The sequence below is a fragment of the Phalacrocorax aristotelis genome, chromosome 14 (assembly GCF_949628215.1).
Source record: "Phalacrocorax aristotelis chromosome 14, bGulAri2.1, whole genome shotgun sequence".
Classification (NCBI taxonomy): Eukaryota; Metazoa; Chordata; class Aves; order Suliformes; family Phalacrocoracidae; genus Phalacrocorax; species Phalacrocorax aristotelis.
The window spans coordinates 13,999,007-14,022,770 of record NC_134289.1 but is presented as its reverse complement, the minus strand read 5'-3'; the positions used below and the strand labels follow the sequence as shown (position 1 = coordinate 14,022,770).

Genomic DNA, 23,764 nt, shown 5'->3' with positions numbered 1-23,764 from the left:
AAGCCCTCGGCATAAACATTCCTGGGGCTATCCCTGGTACAATATTGATCCTGAAACAGAATACAAACAAATTACTCTTTGTGTGAGCCATTCGAGCTATAAGACAGGAATAATATGTTCTACTTGCTGCCAATAAATGTGCATTTATAATACACAAAGTAGAAAAACCCTGAGCAGAAATGAACGCTAGTTTCAAGAATGCGTTCAATAGCTCATGCCCAGCTGTTGGACAGAAGTGGGAGGAAAAAAAACCCCACAGAGTGGGCACTGCAGGGTTTGTGTTACCTCCCCCCTTACAAAAAATAGTCTTTGTAAACTGATTTTGATGCTGCTTTTGCTGTTTTGGGGTTTTTTAGATATTTTAAGTGTTTTATAAAGCAATAGGTAATCTCATCTTTGCCTTGTTTCCAGTGTAGTTCAGAGCTTCTCAAGAATTGGATCTGCATCTTAGTTTTCTTGTGGAGCAGCTGCCTTTCCTTACACTGTTACGTGGGTCTTCTCCACTTCCACTCCTTGTCGCATCCCGGTGGCATTTCCTTGTATTGGGAAATAGCATTAACGGTGCTTTCATGTATTAGTAGTTGTTTTGAATGCAGCTGAAATTAGGGGGGGAGAAGTGAGTACGCTTGTGCCTGTCGCCACTGAGGTGCACGGGTGATAACTGAACCCATTTCCGAAAGGAAAGAAGTTAATGATCATTGGAACATGGAATTTTTTTTTTTCTAATATGCTCTACCATGCTCCTATAATCCTCCTCCCCCTCATCCATATTTTCAGTGCTGCACTTTGATGATCTACAGACAGTTGACCTGAAGGCATTTCTTGATGGACATTTCTGTCTGCTCTCAGACTTGAAAAACCTCAACATTTTCAAGAGCTGCATGGGAGAAAAATGTGTAAGACTAATATTTATAGGCTGAAAGAAGAGGGGAGAGGAAAGACTAAAGTGTAAAACTTGCTTCCAGCAGAAATGCCATCCCTCTTTTACCTCTGATAATTAGAAGCATTTCTGACACGGCTACAAAAGCAAGTTAGTGGTGTGTGCCTGCCATTTGCTGTGCTTTTGTACTGCAGGACTGTTCTCCTTTCTGTATGGTGATGCTTTCATCTACTTTGTTTTAAGACAAAACTCAAATTTCAACTGCTACTCAACTATTACGTTATGATTCATCCAGACTCCTAGATTTTAAAAGACTACTTCCAAGTACTTCCACATGATTGTTTGTAAAAAGGGAAGGTTGTTATTCAAATTCAGATTTTGAGTACTTTTTCATAATGTTTAGCAAAGCCCACATGCATAAATCCTTTCATTGATAGTTCTAACTGAAATCATCCTGGAAGACTGGAAGGAGGAGAGGTTTTAGCTGTGCCATAATTTTCGCTGGAAAAAGATCTTGGCTGTATTAAGAAATACAATAGTACTGATTGTAACTCGAACAGGAGATTTAGGGAACATTGCAGATAGTTTTAGCGGTGTGTTCCGAGTATGCTGTGCTTTATGCTCCCTCAATAGAAGACTTTGGTCTTCTATTATAAAAATAACGTGTGCAGGCATAGAAGTAATTATAGGAAGGAGGAAAAAAAAAGGAAACAACCACCCCCCCACCCCCACCCCCCAAAAAACCCCCAAAACAAACAAAAAAACCCCACCACATTAATACCCACCCTGTTATAAAACTGTGTTCCTGAAAATTTCCTGGAGTTTTCCCTAGATCTGGATCCTGGTTTAAGAAATTAAAAAATAAATAAATCACTTTTTTTTTTTTTTGTTCCATGAAGGAACTTGGGAAAGAAGTTCCTTGTTGTGCCTTCAGGTCACGTGGCCTCGCTGCTGTAGAGCTGGAATGTTTGCCATGGTATTTCCGGAGGCTTCGTAAACACACAGAAAGAATGGGGGGGGTTAGGAGGATTTTTTATTATTATTATAATATTCTGTGTTGTGTTCCTGTCCCGTGTCTCCCTCCCCCCCCCTTTTTTTTTTGGCAGCCTAAATTCGTTACATTTTAGGTGTGGGGTTTTTTATGAATTCAGGAGAGTTTTTATCGGATCAGTCCAATGACTTAAGACTTAATCTGTTTTGGGGTTTTTTTTTAAAGAAAAAGTTAAAAGGTATCTGGCACTTTTTTAATTGCTGAATTTGCCTATAATTATTTCTTAAGGTAATACCTGGCAACCTACATATTAAGCCTAACTCACTATTTAGACTGTCTTACTGGTTTACTTTTGGCATGTGTCACTGTGAGTGGCATTCAGTAATCTGACTTGATAGCTGTCATCTTGCAAGCTCAAGTAATGCAAACAAAAGATGAGCGCTCAAACAAGGTTACAGCGAAGAGCCATTCCCTAAGTCCTGCTGCGGCGGCGTAGAATCCCCAAGTCAAATCAGAAAAGCACCGAATTAGTTCTGGCTCCTGGGATATGAGGGTTAAGATTATGCGAACCTCTTCTTCCTAACTCTAGGAATTGCACATGCTCCTTCTGAGACTTTGCAAACACCAGCTCAAACTGGGATTGTGAGGACTGCTGTGCTTGTCTGTAACATCATGGATATGTTGCGTCTTAGTGGCAAGGTGGGCTACAGGAGACCCTGCAGTCCCTCTTACACCCCTGGGCTGGCAGAGATGCATCTTCTCCTCCTACTCCCTTCCAGCTGAGCTGAGCTGCCTGTTGGACAAGAGCAGAGAGCTGATCCGTTTTAAAAATAACCTGGCAAAAATGAGGAGGGAGGGGGAGGAGGAGGAGGATGAATGGACTATTTTTAGCTTAACCAACTCTGTTCGCTACACAGTACCATAAAGCTGTCCTAACACTGCCAGGAGGGGTGGGGAGAGGGCAGCGCAAGGGGAGCTGGTAGCAAGCGGCCAGACGGAGGAACTGCTTGTTCCAGCTTTGCCACTGTGAAAAACCACCTCAGCAGCATGGCTGTGTATTCCATGAGGCCGATCAGGGAATGGTCAGTGCAAGGTTTATAACCATATCCAGATGGGCTTGTTGCTGAGTCAGATTATTAATTACATCAGAAGTTACACAAAGGCAGCAGAGTTTATCTTAGAGCTTTCCTTTAAAGCATGAAACAGTAGATATTTTTTTTTGTCTCTTTTTTTCCCCCCAAATTCAGGCCCTGAACTGGCACATGGAGCCTCAGTAGATCTGGAACTGAGCAAGGGCTTGGGTTCTGCATGTTGGCAGGGCTTCCTTGCTCCTTCCTCCTCTCCCCTAGCAAACTCTTTGAAGCCCATCTTTAAGTGTGACTAATTATGTAATGATATTCTCCTGGTGTGGAAGTGTAGCATCATTTACTTCATTCAAGTAAGATGTATGTTTTGTTCCAATAAAATGTGATGTCTGATCGCCGCAGATGCCATGTTGTCCGACTCCTGCGGGTACCCCCGCACACACCTGTGTGGACACGGCAACAGAGACGTTGGACAACAGAAGGAGGAAGACGAGCAAAATCATGAACTGAATTGCTGGGAAGGTCTTAGGGTGGGAAGAGTAAGGCGAAGACATGGCAGGAAAAAGGGCTGGAGGTTTGAGGAAGGGAAATTGTCCCTCCCAGAATCAGCTTTGACAGAAATAGATGAAAGAAAATATGGGCATCTTCCCGTCTAAAGGAAGATGGGAAGAACCGGTTGAGGTGGTCGTAGCGGTAATTTTGGAAATGCTCCCATGCTGTAGGGGTAGGCAGATGGGGAACGGCAAATGCTGTCTAGGTCATTTCTCCTGTTTGCATGTCTGTAAAGCTGAGTTGAGGCATGCTTTGAGTCTGAAGGCAGCGAGCTGAACTGGTAATGTTCCCACCTTTTCCTGGGCGCTCTGCCCCTTGTCATGTTGGTATTGGGGTGGTGACTGGGGAATGGAGAGTCCGTCCTCCCCCCCTTCCCCCCCCCCCAGCCCGCTTACCTCTGGTTATTGGTAGAAAACTCTTGGATCCTGTGACTTAAAACACATACTGTGATAATTGGTCCAAGTCTTCTGGACTGGTCTAGTCTGGACTGGTGGTACCTACTGGTCTGTAGCTGGAGCAGTCGACTGAGAAGGAATGGTATGGAGCTAGGAGGTAGTTGTGAAGCTATTGGACTCCTATGTGTTGAAACCTACTGTTTCAACTTACAGATAGTACAGCATTTATATTTAAGTTTTCTTTTGTAAAAGTAAGCCACGATTTAAAGGCAAACTGTGTTTTAAGTTGCTTTATCTGCTTGTGTATGGTTTTTTTTCCACATGAACATGTAGAAATGTAGAGAAATACCCAAAGAATCATGTATGGTGTAACTGAGTAAAATGTTGGTCATTCCTTGACTTCAGTGCTGCGCTTTTTGGTAAAATGCTGCAACACCTTAAGGCTGAGGTGAAAAAGGGACACAAATCCACTTCTTTTGGTAGTAGAAATAGCGTACAAGAGCTTTTTTTTTGGAGACGTTCCAGTGGTTGTTCTTGTTCCTTAGTGTATCTCTCTGGCTTGTGGCTTCTGTGCGTTGATGAGAATGTGCAAAGACTTTTTACAGTTAGTTTTGCAATGATAATATGTATATCCAAATAATACTTTTCATGTCGTTTGGCTTTGCCCCCTTGCTATCTAAGACTTCCCAAGTCTTTTTAAGGGAATTTTGTTTAGGCAGGAAAACAGGAATCACAGTTGAAACTTTTTCTCAGAAGCTCCGTGTTCTTAATTGCCTTTGAGAGTGGTTGGGAAAGATATCACTTCGGCATAGTTGAAAGCAACCAAAATAAATTATATTTTTAATGAAGGATTCTGTGTCTGGATGAATTGTTACTGGCAGGACAGTATTGGTTAAAAATAGAACCTTCTACAGACACATTGCAGTTTATCCTGGTTTTATTTTGTCTAAACAAAAAGCAATGTACACATACAGAGTGTAGACAGGCCTTTTAGTCTGAGGTACTTCCTTTGGCAGATGGCTTCTGATTTTTTTTTTAAATTTTATTTATTTTTTTAGAAGTATTGCTTTGAAGGAAGACCAAAAGACCAAACAGAATCAGTACTCAAGTATTCTGCTTCTCATGTTGACTGCATGGGAGATGGCTGTATCCTGTACTAAACCTATTCTATGGTGATATGGACAAGATTCTTACGGCTTTATAAAGGATGCCAGCTAGCATTCCTCTCTGCAAAGAAGTATTTCCAGAAGAAATAATATGCTGATTGAATATTTTTGTTCAATACAAAAGTGTGTGTAGCGAACTGGCAAATATTTTCCATCTCTACTCTCCCTTCCCCCCCTTAATCTTGGTTATCTCCTCCATGCTTTCTTCTAAATATTAGAAATGTTGTCTTCTAAGGTATTTTAGATCAGCTGCTTTACAAGCCAAGAATTTGTATCCTTTCACTGAAAGCATGTGCAAGGAAAGGGACTGAAAGGTTAATTTGACTTTTATGCATAGGTATTTTGTATATGCTATATATTAGACATATTTTGGTATATTATATATGTGTAAGTTGAGATCTTGTTCCAGAACAGTGTGTTAATGGTTGACAGTTATATTATCTATGTACGTTTAAGTGACTGACAAATTTTAAATCAGGTTAAATTAACCTGCAATAATGAAACTGCTGCGGATTTTTAAATATATTTCATATTGAACAGTGTTTAACTAAACTCTTCTTATTTAATCTTACTGAAATTAGGAAAATCAAGGTACAACTGTGTTTCACACATTTTATTAGTCCTTGATATTTCTGGTAGCATAGCTCTTTTTCAGATATTCAAGTGGGAAGAGGGAAAGAAATTTATTTTCTTCTCAAGACAAAAGAACAATGCAAGTATAATCTCAGCTCTCAGTTTTTCTTTTGTCTATGGATAAATCCATCTCTTAACCTGGTATGATTAATCCAGTTGGATTTGTTCATGGTTTTAGAAGTTTGTGAAAGGACAGGGAAAAGGGAAGAAAACAAAAAAGTCTTTGAAGCACCTATCAGTGATTGATAGAATCATAGAATCGTTAAGGATGGAAAAGACCCTTAAGATCATCGAGCCCAACTGCTAACCCATTGCTGCCAAGTCCACCCCTAAACCATATCCTCAAGCACCACGTCTACCCTTCTTTTAAATACCTCCAGGGATGAAGACTCCACCACCTCCCTGGACACTCTGTGCCAATGCTTGGCAACCCTTTCAGTAAAGACATTTTTCCTAATATCCAACCTAAACTTCCCCTGGCACAGCTTGAGGCTGTTTCCTCTCATTCTATCGCTTGTTACTTGGGAGAAGAGACCGACCCCCACCTCGCTACAACCTCCTTTCAGGCAGTTGCAGAGAGCGATAAGGTCTCCCTCAGCCTCCTCTTCTCCAGATTGAACAACCCCAATTCCCTCAGCCCCTGCTCAAAAGACTTGTTCTCTAGACCCTTCACCAACTTCGTTGCCCTTCTCTGGACACGCTCTTGAATCATAAAGATACATATGACTGAGACCTGTGTTACCAGGAGTGTGAAATGCCAGCAGGTGTGTAGCCCGAACTGATGATTGGGGCCAAGTATTTAAACCAGCTGTACTCTGCTAAGAAGGTACAGTCTGCACCACAGGTCAAACTAACGCTTTTCAAAGAGAAGATTTTGTGCTAACAAATCATGGAAAACCTCTATATACACAATGTAATCTAAAATCTCACAAGTGAAAATAAGCCTAACTGAGCTGCAGAATGTGAATATGGAGAGGGACGTGCCTGCAACACCGCGTCGGGTCCCTTCTCTCACTTGCTTATACCTGTCCCATATAGTGGAAAGCTCGAACAACTGCAAACTAAAAATACAGCTTTACAAATAGAGTGGGAGGAGGAAGAAAATGGGCACGAACACCACCTTTCAAAGATACTGAGTATTTGCCACAGGAACAGTCTGGTGGCAGAGAGCTCAATAAAATAATTCCACGTTGAATAAGAAGGTGTTGCCTTTGAATGGAGCACTTTAATGGGATTTTTTCTTGCTCATGTGCTGTCTTACTGGGTGGGCAGGGCTGTCTAAATTCTGTAGGCTGGTTTCTGTTTAGTATAGTTTAGCAATGACTGTTTTATTACTCTCCTTTTCAATGTAAACATTCCCACTCTCTTCAGGCGCTCTTCTTACAATGTGCTTCTTACCCCCCCCCCCCCCCCCCCCCCCCCCCCCCGACAATTTTCATTGCTACCCTTTGATTTTTGTCTGGTTTTGCTCTGAATCCATAAGTTTATCTTACAAACTATTGCCAACCATCAGATTATCACTGATTATCACGTTAATATAAACTACGGCATCAGAGGAAGGCTGTTTTCTCAGGCCCCAGTTTGATAGCAGAGTTCCTTCTCGGAGCACGTTCCTCTTGGGGATTGTTCAAACGTCTGCCAAGTGCAGCGGGTTCTTTGTTGGTTGGTGGGACGGATGCCTGTCCGTGCAGAGTCCGCTTCACACCTACTACGTGGTAACGGAGGGTTTTGGTCATTATTGCCCTGGACCTGGGAGAAGCTGGAGGCAGAGCACTCTTTATCAGTTCGTGGAGTCTTGCAGTACTTTGTCCTGCCCTTCCCTCACACCTTTGGCATTTCTGGTGCCCGTCACCTGCCTGGTGCCTTTTTTTCTCATACTGCCTCTGAAGTTCTCACCTGGAGGCCCCCGTTCCCTCCATCCGCTCACAGCCCTCATGTCTTGTTGGTTTGCAGTCAGAGCATTTTGAGAGTTCATGTAGAGGGAAACAAAAAGCTCTTGCAGTAGAGGGATATACCCCGAGAGAACGTCCACCTACGCTGGATCTTGTGGGCAGACATGAGCTTCATCTGCTCATCTTCAGCTGGCCATGTTCCGTGTGGAGCCAAACCAGAAGCCCCATATCCATCGTTAGCATTGTGTTGAGCTCGAGCTAATAAGCTCGGTCTCTTGGCAGGATGTGTTAGATCAGGCTTACTGCTGTGCTAATTGTGCTTACACAGCTTCCAGTTTGGAGCTGGCTCATTTACAGCTGGCTTGGATGGTGGCCAAGAAGGCTCGCCTCTGCCTGCAGTATGCCATGTAGACGTATACACATCCAGCACTTGAACGTGTCTGTCAATAGCAGGAAATTATATTCGGAGGGAGGGGAAAAAAATCTTTGGCCTGGCTGCAAGCGTAAACAAGGACAATATTAATGAATGAGGAAGTAGGTAGCAGTTTTAAAAAGGAGGAGGATTGAATATTCCAAGTGTAGACTCACTGCCACAAGTTGTTTTCAGCCCCCGTCTTTGGCCCCATCTTGTTCCTCATTTACCACTGTGTTTGTTACTTTTTTTACAATGTTTCTTGGGAAGGTTTCCCAGGTTTAAGAAGCTTCATTGTAGAAGTGCGCTGCCTGGTATTTTACCTGGGAGAAACTAATTTAAATACAATAAATACAATTTAAATTTAAATTTAAATTTAATTTAAATACAATTTAAATAAATAAAACTAATCTAAATACAAAGTTAAAAATGGGCAGAATCGCAGAGGGGAGAAATTTGCCTTTTACAATTAGCCCATCCTCTATTTTTGTCTTCCCTTACTTCATATGTTAGCAGCTTAGTGTGTACATTGATTATAATATAGTGTCAAGGATCTGCCCATCTTAGTGTTGAAGAACTATAGTCACTAGTGAGTATTTTGTACCTTTAAGTAACAGGAATTACATAGGAAGAAGAAACCCAGAGCTGTAAAAAGCTGAAGCATGTTTACTTCGGTCTGGAAAACTAGAGCTTGGAATGACTTGAAAGCCACATCCTCAGCTGGCGTAGACTGGTTTCATCAGTTACCAACAGTTGTGTTATTTACTTCAGCAAGCATGTGTCCCCTCAAATATTAAGAAACCTTCTGTCTGTGGAGGAGTGTGGTGGTGGATAGGAACATATGAGTGTCTATGCATGGAAATACAGAGAAAACCGGTTATTGTGAAATAATAAAATGATTCATCGGCCACATCGCTATGAGCTCTCTTAATATTTCAGCCCATTTTTCTCAAACTATTTTCTTGGTCACAAACCCCCATGCATCGCTGTGTTAATTTGCTTGACAGTTTAGGGGCCATTTCTCTGAGCAAGCCTCACAGAGGCGGTACCAACCTTTTTAGTTCTAAAATCGCTGTTATTGAAACAACCAGTGGAATGTATCTCTGCAAAGGCAGAGTTGAATAATGATTTAGCTCCCAGAATTAATTTGAAATTTCAGCAGCACTAAGTAATATTTTAGTGGCAGTATAATCCTGTACATTACATATTAAGACTGCAGACTGCGCTGCCAGTGGAAGAACCCTGCAGTATTTAAATGACACTGTAACACCATGGTATTATATCCAGGTCATTAGGGGGCATTTTACAGGATTGAAGTTATCTGGCAGAATGTCAAGGGTGAATCATATAATCTCTGTTTCTTTGCCTCTCCAAATATGTAGATTAGGGGTTTTAAAAAAAAATATTATGCCTAACTCACCAGTGTTCCTTCTCTGTCTCAGCCCCTTTATCACCTGTGCACCGCTTGCACTGTCAACAAACGCTTAGAGCGTAACCAAAGGAGGGGGGAGTGATAGATATGGACGGTTCAAATGGCTGATGATGTGAGTGGAGAAAACAGTACCGAGGGCTGGGTTTTTTCTGTGTGTCAATCAGAGTAGTTGATAGATAAGCATAAACCCAAGGTGTCAGTGGGTGCCCAGAGTGACGGAAAATGCTGAGTCCCAAGATGAGTGTTTTCCAGAGCAGATCCCCAATGCTAACCTGAAGAGGCAGGGACACTCTTGCAATTGAATGTACCAAGGGAGATGGATGCCCCTCTCCCCTTTGTGCCTTAGAAATTTCTTCTAAATTCATGTGTATGGCCCATCATAACAATTTTGATACCTCTTTTCAAATGTACTCATCATTCAGACAGCTCTGGTTGAATTTAGAGAGAGAGATTAGGCTGTGAAAAGCATGTGTTCTCAGCAGCTTATTGCTGCCTCTGGCAGAAGTTACTGCCATTCAGATCTGCTAGCTAGATAGTTCACATGATTATTCCATGCACCATTAGAGACAAACGGAGCTGGGTTAGTTTAGACATGTAAATAGTAGCTTTGGATCATTCTTTCTGCAAGAAACAGATAATCATCGCAGAAGTAGTCTGGCTGGCTGATAGGCAGTACACTTTACCACGTGAGTTTTCCCTTGTCTTTCCTTCACTGAGTTTTAACTGCACCTTTTGGGGTGACACGAACACTTGGAAAAAATAAAACCAATAATAATAAAAGGATCATCTAAGGCAAGGGAAGTTGAACTGATGCCTAGCTTCCAGTGGTGAGAATGGCAACAGTGACACGTTGCTTGGGCAGGGGTCGATAAACTTTTCTACTGGCAGAGCATCCACCAAGTGAATAGGACACATGGCTGTGCCTTGTCTGTACTCAAAGCAGTTGAGGGAGGAACCCCAACAACAGTCTGCTTATTTGAACAGTTTGTTTTCCTCTAGCCTAGAACATGGGCCCAGTTCCCCTTTGGTAATTCCTGTTTTCTTCTTGCTGTATTCCACGTGATGGGAAATTCTTAGAAACAGTCTCAGGGGTGAGAGGTGTGCTTGGCTGTTGCATGCCAGTGCTCAAACGGAGTGCTGAAGGTACTGGAAATTATTTTTACAGGTCTTCTTTCTAAAAATAGCATTAACTACTTATTACAGAATGGTGCAAGCCTCATATTTGTAGGGAAGCATTGGCTATGAGAGTTGTCTTACTCGGCAGACCCGGTGCCATAGGAGGTTGTGGGGGCAGATAAGCAGGTTAAGCGTGGCTACGGACAACGGGTCTGTGAACAGACGCCAAAGGGAGCATGTGTTCCCGCTAACATCTGACTGTGGGTGCTGGGGAGGAAAGGCAATAAACTACAGATAATGGCCGGGCTCATGTACCCTGCCTACACAGGATCTTCTGCTGTCATCCTTGGAGACAGAATGCTGAGCTAGATGGATGACTGGATTAACCCAGTATGGCACGTCCTCTGTTCCTACTGCGTTCAGGGATATAACAGTACTTAAAATGTTATTCACACTGTATTTTAAGTTAAACCAAAAACAGCGGAGGCATGGGGTGTTCTTCAGTCTTCTGAAGAAGACTAAGAGAGAAGGCTAAGCTTTTATGTTAATATTTTTATGGGTTTTATGTAGTCTCACAGAGGCTAAATTTTCAGTTTGGATTTGGAGGACTGCTCTATCTTGATGTTGCTTTGGTTGTCACTAGCTTATCTTCTAAGATGTACAGCAGGAAGCTGGTTCTGCCCCACCGTTTCTTTCTGTTGGGTGTTTCTTCAGGTTAAAGGCAGTGGGCTTTCCTGAAAAATGTCCGTAGACAAAGAACTCTCCAGAGTGGGTCTCTGCTGATCTGTGCAGTTAGCAATTACTCCTATGAGCTGTCGGTTTAAAGTAAAAATAGAAAATGTAAAATATTGATTACATATGCAAGTACAAGAAAAGTACATCTGTATACTAGCTCTCTAGAAGCATGTAGATAAAAATAGATTTAAATCGCATTTCTCCTTCTAATGTGGCACAACAAGTAATAGTTTTGCTCTTGAGGAAGTATGTATGAAGCCGTAAGGCTATGAGCTTGTGGAGGGAGCTTTATCCAGGCTGTATCATTGAAAGAAGTGACATTGGAAATCTTCTAGTGCTCCTTTTCCTAAATAAGGGACATGTGCTTGTTATTGTGGCGCAGCAGTGAGCAATAGCGCGAAGTTCAGGATGGGAGGGCTCTTTGTCATTTATCGAACACATACCAGGTATTTACTGTAGGCTGTACACACCAGAAATAAACAGGGCTCTGGCACTTAATGTTACTGTGCCACTTAAACTGCCTTTCAATGCCTTTGCCGAGGCTGCAACGCTTTTTTGTGCTAAGGTTTAGTTAATGCAGCATCTGCTTTTCTCAAGTGAAGTAATCGTGCTGCTCTCACTGGTCGTACACAGCTAAAGCCCGTTTTCCTCCCAGCTTTACTGAAGGCAAACATCTGGAGTACAGGCTTCGCTACCCTTGGCCGTTGCATCCATTTGCAACTCTTCGGATGCAATCAGTTTGAACCATTGCCAGCTACGGTTTTGGTCCAGAAACTTGTCAAACCAGCTTGCGTCTCTAGCTTCTTGTAAGGACTGGTCGGGGAGAGATGAAGATTGTAGGACAATCCACATTATCTTATGAGATGATGTGTATATAATAAGCTCTGACTAATTACACAATAAAGTAGTCATCCAGCAAATCATTATGTTCCTCAATAGGGAACCTCAGTAATAGGTCTGGCATAAATAGAACTTTTCTTTTAATAGCTGTTGTCAAAGGGCTTTAAGTATTAGCAGTGTTTATCTGAAGCTGAACTGATATCGAGTTCACTGTCCAGTTCTTCGTAGAATGAAAATTCTTCGCTCAGAATGAACCATGATGATGAACTGAAGGTGTTTTAGAAATAGGGTCCGCTGTGTTTGTTTCAATGCTTACTCCTTTCCTCCGCAGTGTGGTGCAGGACTGGAGATATTAGACTCCAGTTATGCCTTATTAAAGGTTCTGAGTAACCAGTAACTACTCTGGTTCTTAACCTGATGACATAAGTTCATCCATGAAACCAGGGGATTGACCAGATTTGCTCATGTTGTTGAATAAAGGTAGCTGGACTTCTGCAAGCAGTTGAGTGGATTGGATTCAGTGATGATATTGGTCAAGACTATCTGTGACAACATCCAGCATTTTTGGGAAGGTTTTGCCTTTGTTTTTTGTAGCTGTTAAATTTAGTACTTTGGATATAAACACACGCAAAACCAATTTTCTACTTGTAACATGTGTACTATGCAGGCTACCAGAATTGTAATATTTATAGACGTAATGTTCTCTGACGGAGCTGCTGTACTTTGCAGTATGTCTGCTTTCTTACTTTTGCAAGCTTGCAGTTGATTGCTTTTTGGCAATGTGTGTGTGCGCGCAAACATGCACAAAATGCATTATTGGCCTGAGGCATCAGGCTAAATGTGTGAGCCCAGGTGTCACGTTCCTAATGCCCTTCGCATGAAATGTGAAGTAACTGCTGGAGTGTAGAAAGTTTGAAACGCAAAGAACAGGCACGGTCTATGATTTCAAGTGTCTTATGAAAACATGCGTGTGGTAAGGCCACAATGTCTTCAAAGTTTTTCTTGTTCTTGACCTTGAGAGTTCTCAGTCTTTAGAGGTGGAGCAAATGGCAGGATACCTTAAATACCTCCGTATGTGTTTATATTTAGTAGGTGTAAAACCACTTACACCGGGCTAACTTACTGCGGAGGAGAAGGATGGAAAGAAGAAAGGAAGTAAATGGTTCCCCTTAAATTTCTGTGTTGTGAAACGGCGGCCTCCCAGCCAAGAGGGGAAGAAACGTATGCTATAGTGATCCTTTAGTTAAAGGAAACAAGTGAATCATGCATAAATAAACATGGGTGACAAAGAGATAATAGAGGGAGAGCAAAAAGCGCTCGATCACAAGAATGGGACAGTGCCTCCCTCTTCATCATGGTCCCAAACCCCGAGAAGAATCGAATGCTTCATTCTTACTGGAAAGACTGAAAGAAGGTAGAGTTCAAAAATACCTCTGTGTCAAAAAGAAGGGAGGAGAGGGAGTTAGCAGAGTCATGGAGGTGCGTAACTTCAGATAATGTTTGAGTGCCTGAGATGTCATTGAGAGAACTGCTGCTTAGGAAGAGGCCTGCGTTAGCTTATATTTTCAGTATAGAGCCACATGAAATCAATACCTGAAATAGGCTGCTCCAGGTGCAGGTTGTCATTATACCCTATTTACCGGCCTCTATCGATCCTCTTTTTCCATGTGTGTGATGCTGGGACTTCTGAGGCCACATGCTTTGGTTGTCTTGTGGCAATAAGCTGAGCCATTCTATAAATCCTTCCTAATGAATTATGGAGGAAAAAAACTGTCTCTTCCTTAACTGGTTAAGACTTTTAGGAGAATGGTGAAGGCTCTTCTGTAATTTAACGTTTGTACTCGTCCACAGCTGGGTCCTCACTTACAAAGCTATACATTGGCCTGAACGCTGAACAAACGCTCTAACCCTTATCACCGCTGTATCACCCTGAAGTCATGGCTGAACTTCATTTTGTAATGCGTGGGTACAAGAGATGTCAGTCAAACTGTACAGACAACTGAAGTCAAAAGTTTTTCTAATAGGAAAAGTTGTTTTGGTTAAAACTTTTGGTTTGGAAATACGGCTGTATCAGCATTACTGCAAATATTTACACCATGTCTCCGAACCTTACCAATTTCCTTGCCCTAGGAATAAAGGCTGAGTAGGAGCCTGGGTAACTTGTAAGAAATGCATATCCTAGAGGTAAGTGTCAGTGTGACAGTTCTTGGGACTAGATGTTACGTGAGGAGGATTTTTTTTTGCTAGAACATGACCAGCTAGGAAGCATCGACTTCCAGCTGTGCTGTACTATTATACTGTTCAGCTCTGATCTGCAAAAGCCCCTAGTGGGAGTAAAAGAGTAATTTGATTTCTATGCCATTATTTTTCACTCCCTTGACTCTGCCTGCCAGGAAGAGCACTAGCGCAGTGGCACAAAGTCTAGTTGGAGGCCAGTAACTACCAGTGTACCCCAGGGTTCAGTGCCGGCTCTGTTCAGCATCTCCACTAGCCATCCGGATGATGGAGCAGAGTGCACCTTCGGCAAGCCTGCAGATGGCACAGAACTGGGAGGAGTGGCTGGTAACAGCGGAGGGCGGTGCTGGAGAAACGGGCCGTCAGGGACCTCATGAAGTTCAAGAAAATGGAAAGCAAAGTCCTGCACCTGAGCAGGAGCAACCCCAGGCACCAGCGGGTGCTGGGTCCCACCCAGCTGGGAGGCAGCTTGGCAGACCTGGGGGTCCTGGTAGGTACCGAGGTGACCATGAACCACGTGCCCTTGCTGCACTGGCGCTGGCCGTACCCCAGTCTGCATCAGGCAGAGCGTTGGCAGCAGGTCGCGGGAGGTGATCCTTCCCCTCCGCTCAGCTCTGGCGAGGCCGCCCTTGGAGTGCTGTGCCCTGTGCTGGGCTCCTCCGTACCAGCGAGGCACGGACCTGCTGGTGAGAGTCCCGCAAAGATGAAGAAGGGCCTGGAGCACCTCACGTGTGAGGAAAGGCTGAGAGAGCTGGGGCAGTTCAGCCTGGAGAAGAGATGGCTCAGGTGGGATCTTAGAGATGTGTATAAAGATCTGAAGGGAGGATGCAAAGACGGCAGAGCCGGGCTCTGTTCAGTGCTGCCCAGTGACAGGACAAGAGCAGTTCATCTGTAACGGATTTTTTTTTTTTAGCTAGGTATGGTTTTTAGTGAACTTCGGTGTGGTAATTTCAAAGATTACCACAGGATGAAATCTGAGGGAAATTGCGTAGTGAGCGCCACGAGGCCAGTACCTTTGCTGTGAGATAAGGTAGCTCCGTAGGTCGTGGGGATTGGGTGGTACGTTGTGTAGCATTTGTAGCAGCAGAAATGGTTTAAAGTTTCCGAGAGTCCTTTACTACATACCTTAAAAATAGAAGTGCTGGTGGGTTTAATCTCAGACACATGTACAAGTGTTTTGACTAGATACTCTCTGGATTTAGAAACAAAGTAGGATCTAATATGCCAAGGAGGGAAGGGTTTATTCAATTTCAAAAAAAAACACAAAAAAACCCAGGTTGAGTCCCTGATAATCTTAGCAACAGATACCTGCGGTTAGATTTTGAGGAATTAAGTGTCTTCTGCGGGCGTCTCAATATTTTAACTGTAGTTTTCATAATAAAAAAAAAAGTGAGGCGTAATGCTATCGAATGAGATACAAGAGTCTGAAAACCCCCACTCAATAAACTGATATGTTCTTCAGGAAATTGATGATATATCAAAAGCTGTTTCTTCAGATAGCAATCACTGGCTTAGCTTCCCCAAATGAATGTGAAATTCGAACACTGAGAGGAGGCTGTGTCTGCTTATAATGGTGCTGGGTTTGTATACGGAGTTCTGGCCTTATCTTGAAAGGGATTCTGACACACAACAAAACCTATGAAAACAGTTTCAGCCAGCAGTACTTTCTTCTGACCTTAAGCATTTCTTGGTTTATGTGTATGAGATTAATTCAAGGGTGATTTGATGTTTTCTTTCTTTTTTCTTGTTCTCTTTTTTTTTTTTTTTTTTTTTAAAATGACCAAACATACTGGATGAAAACAGGTCCTGCAATTAAAAGATAAGATATACATTTAAACTGAAGCATAGTCTCCCCTACAGGAATAAAACTGTGAATGCATGTCTTCCTATTAAATCTTTGCATAAAGGGCATAGAAGGCTGCATCTGTGGTGGTAGTGGTGGCTTTTTTTCTTTTAGAATAGCTGAATGTTTTCTTCAGTTAATCTGTTTTGTGGCTAATCTAGAAGTCTTGGCCACCACTGTGGAAATGAAGCAGTGTCCGCTGGACCAACTGGTATCTTGCGTTTACGTCTGGTAGGAGGAACAGTAAGACACACACGACCCATTTATGGTTCGTGTATGAGAGACTGTATTTCTTGAAAATGAGCATCCATAGGTTATTTCTGTTAAACTGGAAGTTAGTGCTGTAAAGGGTGCTCTTCCTTCACGGGAACGCTTGCAGAGGGAGGCCCGTTGCTGTCCCATTTGGTGGGGCACCAGAGCCCCCGAGCTCAGCTGTGGGCACCGAGCTGCTGAGAGCCGGGAGATCCACCAGGAAATGGGAAAGCTTTGGGGTGAAGCTCACTGGGGATTTGAGATGTGGGTAGATGTTGTTTGGCCAGTCAGTGTATCTGTGTATTTTTCAGCCCTGCCGGGGATGCTCTTTGTATGCTTAGTGTGGTGAGCAGCACGAATGGGCATCGCTTGCCTGCACTGAGCCACTGCTCAGGTGGCCAAATATATAAGCGACCTGATTTTTGCACTGAACGGTTTTTTCACAAACTGGCATAATCCCTGCTACTTCCACTTTCATATCTCTCTAATAAAATGAAGTGATCTTTACTGTTTGCACATGATGTCTTGGAGTCATTAATTATTTATCTTCGTGGCTGCACGTGCGTGAGAAGGGATTTGGTTATCCCTGTTTTACAGGAGAAGGCGGCGTGTGAATTGACTTGTAGACTCTGCCTGTGCTGTTGTAGAGTGCTTCATAGAATGACTGTCTTAAAGCTTTTGAAAAGCTGTAAGGAAGGGTGTTTCTCATTATGTTACGCTTTATTTTTAGAGGATTCAAGAGCAAACTGCTGCAGTCACCAGACTGGAGGAATATTGCCTTTGCTCCCTTTTTGTTTCATCTCTAAAAGTCCTTATCAAAAATTGCTAGTTTTCAGAGTCTCATAATGGTTTGAGTCTTGTGTCTACTGAAGGAAGCCCAAACCGGTTCAATTGTTTCTTTTAAGGGCAAGGTGCAGCGTGGTGTTTGTGCAGCCAGCCTTGGCAATGCCTTCCCCTCCCCAACTTCTTTGTCCCCCTTCTTCCCTTCCCCCGCCTCCCCAATTATTTTTCCAGAGACCTTGGCTTGCTGCTTCTGGGGCAGCAGCAGCAGCTGCTAGTGCTGTCCTGTAATTCTTCCATCTCGGTCACAGGGGACTGGAAGGGAAAAGACGGTCTGTCTCAGCAGCAGTCCACCAGCTGCCGCTGCAATCTATAATGCGTAAATTTGCAAAATATAGCTTTTAATTTTGCTTTGCAGTCAGAATGAAAAAATAGAGCGCACCACCACTGCCATCATTGATTGATTAATAGAAATTTATGCTCCCTGCTCCCCGGTTCAGACTTGGACAAAAAGTACTTGGAAGTGGCTAAAAATAAAAGGTAAGAATCCTGACAGACTTTCGTAGCGACGGAGTAATTAGCAATACAATGTTGCATATGTGTTCTTGAGAATATGCTCTGGGTAAAAGCTGTTGAGTAACACAAAAATATTCAAGTAGAGTATAAAATTGTGCTTAGTACTTTCTGAAGTACATGGATAAGCAGGGCGTCTTTGTTACAGTGTCAGTGAATGAGGGAGTTCCACAGATTGTAGCATAAGTGGTTTTCCTGAAAATGTAGGTTGAAACATGTTTTGGTTTTGAGGCTTTTTTTTGAGGGAGAGAGAAGGGAGGATGAAGGTGAATAGGCAAAATAGTTACTGTCCTTTCTCCGCTGGATATGAAGTTAGAGTAGCAACAGCCCTCATCGGTTTGTGTCCAGTCGTACACCTCAAGTGAGGAAATAGCACGTAGAAAAGGTAAGCGACCCCCAAACTGCCATTAGAAATGGATTTGCGACCCCTTCAGCGTGCATTTATGAATGATGAATCTTTTCGTTGGACCATTCAGGAAGAACCAGCCAAAACATGGCTGGAATTTGTGAAAGAACTTGTTTTCCCTGAACAGTGTGACTCAGTGGGTAGTTCAGAAGACTTGAACTATAAAACGCTATTAATCCATAAAAATAATTCACGTGGTTGTGGCACACATTGGCCAAAATCAGGCTGCTGTGTGTATAGCTGAGAGGACGAACTGCATCACAAGTCAATTTTGCAGCTGATGTCCCTAGAGAGCCCGTTGCCCTCTTTGTTTTAATTTGAACGCTGTGAAGTCCTTTGTCGTGGAAGTTGCGTGGGAACCGTAGCGCGTGAAGGCTAGCGCAGAAACCTTTGTATGCCACGTTGTTATGGGGACCGTGAGATGGTTGGCATCCAGGTTGCCTTGCTGGTGGAAGAGCTCATGGCAGCTGGCTGTCTGCTTTCCTCAGTTGGTTTCACTGGGGGCGAGGGACTCGGAGAAGCCAGCTGCCACGTTGGCATGCCTGCTAGGGGTTGTGCACGAGGGATGTTCGCAATGGTGGCAGTTGCGGACCGCTGCCCTCCAGCATGTGCTACGGAGTAAATCCAAACGCGGAGCGATCACGGATCTCATTTTGACAGCGTGTCCATAGTTTACCTCCTCTGCTGAACATCTGTGAGTATACTGGCGTGCAAGGTGTACTTTTTTGCTACTAATTAGAATACATTGGGTCCAAACCAAAGCTTCAGACGCAAATCTGTCTGGATTTGGGGGAGAGCACGTCTAGGCTGCACCTTTGCCGATCAAGCTCACTCTGCCAGTAAAGGCACCCTGTAATCTAGTACCCATCCCCAGAATCACCAGTCCTCATTTGTGAACATCTTCTGTGATACTGATGTCAGCAATCTTAAATGAAAGCATAAGCAACCCGCATCTCACCAGAGGTACTACTTTCAATAAATATTGTACAGACATGCCAGCAGAACAAAACTAAATCTAGATGTGTCTTTGGGACTCAAAAAAAAAAAATTTAAAGACATATAAAGACTCAACAAAGCATGCCGTGTGCATGTGTCTCTACATATTATCTTAAATTTTTGGATTTTTTTAGCGTGTGAAAAATACAGCCCCGAGTGCATACCATGCCTTCCAGCTCCAAGGCAAATAGAGTAAGAAGGAATTATATAGTGACCCATTATTCAGGCACCTGGGGGGTAAGAGAAGGAAGAGGAGTGTTTTGCCCTGAAGTCCCTCCTGGTTATTTTTTTTTTTTTTAACAACCTTGGTACACTCAAATATTTACATAAGAGCAGTGTTCAGTGGTCTCAGTTATTTGGGCAGAGAAGTAAAATTTAGAGGAGTGCACGCACTTTGTTTAGTTTGAATGCGGTGTTTTGGGTGTGCTACCCGCCCGCTCGCAGGGAGGGGATAGAAATCAAATGGCAGAGGCTGTTCACAAGTGAAGCAGCAGAATTCTTGGAAATATTACTTTAGCCACTACTTCTACGATATTGCACGTTACTAGTCTCTCAGAGTATCAGAAATCAACTATTGAAGCCAATTTGAGCTTCAGACCTTACAGAAAGGCTGCTGGAGTATGTTTTAGAACTTCAGTGGTAGCAAACCTGGTTGGAGCTTGCTGACTGCTGACTGGGTGGCAATAAAGACCTCTCAGACTGACAGTGAAGTTGCTAAGAAGGCAAGCTCCCGTTTCCAATATGTATTTTCCTTTGTCTTCCTATTGCGGTGAAGGCATCTACCTTTTGCCAGTGTGTTCTGTGCTATGCACCGACTTCCTCTAATTATTGAATTAGGGTTTCCTTGACTTTTCCTTCCCTTCAAAATTAGCATCTTTATTTTAACATTCAGCCGGTCAAGCTCCCAAGCCCAGCTTCCTCCATAGAGAGATGGTTGTCTCGGCACTATGGACAAGACCCTTACTGGATACTGATACTTAAAGCACAGGCTGTTTTCCATCCATTTGGTGAGAACTGATTTTTAATGAAAAGAACAGCATTAAATTCTCAGTGAGGACCAACCTTTCCTCATTTCTTCCCCTGTGGGGATTTGACCAGTCTCTGCAGCTTCCCGCTTAGACACTGTACGCAGGGGATACCGCTTTGGGGGGCAAAGCTAACCAGGGAATAATCAAAGGGATGGTTTTGAGGGAATACTGTGAAATTTTCCAGCAGCCGCCGTCTCACTGCATTATCTCCCGTGTAACTGTTTACGTCAGAGTTAGAAGGTAGCCCTTACCCTTGTATCCTGTCTGTGAAACTTTGGCTCTGTGGTAAGCTCATCGTCTAATCTGTAGATCCATGCTGATGCTTAGAATAAAACATTTTGAGAGAAGAATGATAGGAAGTTGATACTAAAAGATGACGTTTCAGAAAAGGTATCTAAAAGCACGCTACAGTCTCCCTGAAATAATATGGTATTTAGACAACGGGAAACTTAATTTCTTAATTCCTCAGCCACGAAACCCCACAGTAGTCAGACCTCTTAAAAATCCGTATTTCCCCCCAACCTTTTCAAGGGAAGGAGGAAGAAAAAGGCAGAACAAAATATAAGTTCTGAGCTTGCCTAACACGTCACTTGGGATAACATCACTTCTGTTTGTCCTTAGTAAACACAATGCCAGATCAGGAGCCAGGGGATAATCTTTCACTCTAAATTGTTTTCCTGTAATATCTGAGGCTGCACGGTATAAAATCGAGAGCAGAGAAGGCTATCCCGAGTCTCTCGCTTTGCCTGCTGATACAAGCATGATTTCATTATACAAACATTTGCTCCATTAATTGTGATTATTCCTAATCCTCCATTTTGCTTAATGGCAAAACATTTCACTGGAGGAAAAAAATTAGATTAAAGTAAAGACTTTCAGACAGTAAAGGCTACTAATTGAAACCTGCAAGGGATACCCCCATCATGGAAATTCAAAAGTTGTTACTGAGGTAACTGGAGAAGCGGTACCTGAAAATTCTCAGACATACGCTTTGGATGAAGTTTTTGTGTGATTTAATTCAGGTTTTTGTTTTTTTCTTGCTCCATAAACATAAGTGCATGGCTGTAGTAAATGTGCACACGTGGCGATACGTGTGTGTGTTTGTACAAGTGGCATCTTGTATTTGGCCTTCTGATGGAAAGTAGAGGTTTTGGTTGTGCACGTGTGCCCGTGCGGACCTCTAAAAGGATGGGAATCACAGATGGGGATGCTAGACTGTTTTGGTTCTGCTTCTCTCTGCTCTTCCCCTGTGCTTTTTTTTTTTCAGTGCCAGCTTCTCCTGCAGTAACCTTGCACTGAGGTCTTGGAATAAAATACTTTTCCCTGTGCAAAGCTTGTGGCGGGTGCACGCGTTTCTGTTTTTCCCCTCTGCAGGCTGTGGCGTACAGCAGTGTAGAGATCTTAGGGGCTTTATCCTCTTGAGGTTGGTAATGCTTTAACCAAAGGACAGCTGAGGCGTGTGAAGGTTTCCCTGCCCACTCTCCCTCCCGCAGCCCCCGCTGGAACTGGAGAGCAGCGAGCTGCTCCTGGAGCCCCTTTCCTGTACCATGCAGCCCGGTGCGCAGATGGGTGTCAAGGTTGTGAAAATATGAACGTTGCCGCTTTGCTGAGAGAGTCGGCGACATCGTGCGCCTTTGCTGAGTGTCTGTGTGTAGGACAGCACTTCATAAATGGATTTTGAGGGTGTGTAGCAATTGTTAAGGCTTTTGAAAGGAAGAAAATAATATTTAAGACAAGACCCTTCAAGTATTTGTCAACAATTCCTGTTGCTTTGAGGAGTTGAAACCTACATAGTTCTGGATCTTTGGGTTATTTTTCGTTTTCTTGATTTAAGGCATTTTTGGATGCATGTGGCACGTGGGTTATGTGTCGTTAAGGAACCCCAGTAAAATACAACTTCATGGGGTTAAAATTACTTTCCCTGAAATGATCTATTTTCTGTTCCTCATCTCCCTCCACTTCCCCACCCTCAAGTCCATTAGGCTTAAGTCGGATTAGCTCAGTGACTCTTCTCAGACCTCTTTTTCCTGTTACCCCCAGATAAATTTATGCAACTTAGAGTGAACTCCAGGCATAACCTTATTCCTGCTGGGGACAGGAGCTGCATTTGCTGAAGCTCTGGGTTGGTGAATAGTACCCCACTGTGTTCTATATGGGCGAGTGTGTGGGTGGCAATTTACATGGTAAACAAAGGCAGGCAGGGAAGGAAGATAGTTAAGCTTATGTTTCTTAATGCTTTAGATCTCCTTAAAATGTGTCTGTTGAAAATTAGTGGCAACAAATATCAAAGAAGGAAGATCGGTGTAGATATTGCTATTTTTAAGTAACAGGATTTTTATGTATGGTTGTTGTGAAATTAAAACTGATATAAAATGAAATTTATTAATATAATTTATCCTTATTTTGTTGTAATAGCAAATACTGTACCTGCAACTACTTCCTTTAAAGATAAATGGGAACTTTTTATTTAATCAGCAAAATAGGCTCATAGTTGTCTGAAGGATCATTTCCTCCTCTTGCTGCCCTAAATAGATTCTTCTGCTTGTTTTTCATCAAAGGTGTAGGGAGGCAATGTGAATTAGAAGGCAAGGGACTAGAGAGAGTGTCAGGAAGTATCGACATCCTTATTTGTGTCGTGTATCTACTGTGTGACCTTGGACAAGTCTCTTCACCTATGCCATATCCTGTTATTAGATTATAAATCTCTGCTGGGAGAATACTTGTCGCCGTTTGCTTTTGTATCTGGCAAAGAGTCTTACAGAGAATATTGTAAAACAAAGAATAGAAATAAGGGTAGTGGGCTTTTTTTCTGGAACACTGGCCTTCGATGGAGATAGGGATTTCTTTTTAACCTTGCTCTTCTGATCTGGTGCCCGACTTGGCTACGGAAGGGTTCCTTCACTCTGTCGCCTTCCTAGTCTGATTCTTGCCAGTAAAAAAACCCCAAACCTTTAAGTTGAAATTTGCTGTTTATTCAGATAAATAAATGTTGTGAGTGACTGTGTAGCCCTTGAAAAGTTTTGCAAACTCATTCTGAAATACAAAGAACGATATATGATCGTTTGCAGTCTTTTCTCCTACATTAAACTAGAGATCTTCCTGTGGCGTTGGTGTAGAAATTGTGTGTTTAAGTTGCGGTCACAACATATGCTTCCTTGGGGGAAGGCTTGTCATTCAGAAGGAGCCGATAAATGTGATAACTCTTACCCGCGTACATGCCAGCAAGCACAGCTCACGCCGCTTCGGGGAAGTAACGGGCTTATTCCATGTGATGAAACTCTTGTTCCTGTTCACCTCTCGTTTTGAACTGATACCCTTCATGCTTGCCTTGGCGCTGGAAAAGGAACTTCACGTGGGAGACTCTCCCTTCCAGTTCACTGACTTGCATCCAGGCCGCTTGCTGACGCTGCCATGCGGAGAAGCTGCTGGTCCGCGTGGAAGGAGAGCTCGTTGTGTAACGCGGCGTGTCGCGAGGGTTTGGCCGGTGCGGCTGGCCACAGGCTGCGTGAGTTGGAGTAGCAG

At 43.1% G+C, this 23,764-nt stretch overlaps 1 protein-coding gene across 7 annotated transcripts in view; it reads left to right on the top strand.

Annotated features, from left to right (window-relative positions):
• The window catches only part of ZMIZ1 (zinc finger MIZ-type containing 1), a 358,035-nt gene that overhangs the window by 124,737 nt on the left and 209,534 nt on the right, over nt 1-23,764 (top strand). The gene's annotated exons all lie outside the window — the stretch shown is intronic.